Source organism: Nanorana parkeri, unplaced genomic scaffold (genome assembly GCF_000935625.1).
Source record: "Nanorana parkeri isolate BGI_ZX_2015 unplaced genomic scaffold, ASM93562v1 scaffold119, whole genome shotgun sequence".
Classification (NCBI taxonomy): domain Eukaryota; kingdom Metazoa; phylum Chordata; class Amphibia; order Anura; family Dicroglossidae; genus Nanorana; species Nanorana parkeri.
In genome coordinates, this window is record NW_017306387.1 from 2,195,246 (window position 1) to 2,195,803 (window position 558).

Consider the following 558-nt stretch of genomic DNA (forward strand, 5'->3'; position numbering starts at 1 on the left):
GGCTTTAATGTGGCAGCATATTTAGATAAATATATATTTATTTCCTTAGTTTTTATTGTGAATAAATATAAAAATGGAAACTATGCATTTTCTTGTAATTTTTCCCAAGGTAATCTTTTATGTAATTTGTGCATCCACATAGGTTTACCCCAAAATGTAATCTACAAAGTCAGCTGATTCAAATTATATCCCATTAGTGCAACATAGCAGGTTGATAAAGTTCAAAGTGAATGTTTGCGTTTTACTTTAGAAGAGCTTTATTCCCCTTTCAGTGCTACATCGAGACACACACGGGGAGAAAAACTGTTAGAATAAGATTCATTTGGGTTGATGAGAGCACAAATTAGCATGATGGCAACTTTTTCACAGGTTTGTGATTGCTAAAAATTTGAATGGCATTGCATTCACTTACGTGAGAATCTGATGCTTGCGTAAGTCAATTCTTATGTCTGCACATATATACACACACATACATATTACATACAGTATATATATATATATATATATATATATATATATATATATATATATATATATATATATATATACATACATACA

General features: G+C 29.2%; 1 protein-coding gene across 2 annotated transcripts in view; it reads left to right on the forward strand.

The window, feature by feature from the left end:
- The window catches only part of NEURL1 (neuralized E3 ubiquitin protein ligase 1), a 182,485-nt gene that overhangs the window by 180,313 nt on the left and 1,614 nt on the right, over positions 1-558 (forward strand). The window lies entirely within an intron of this gene.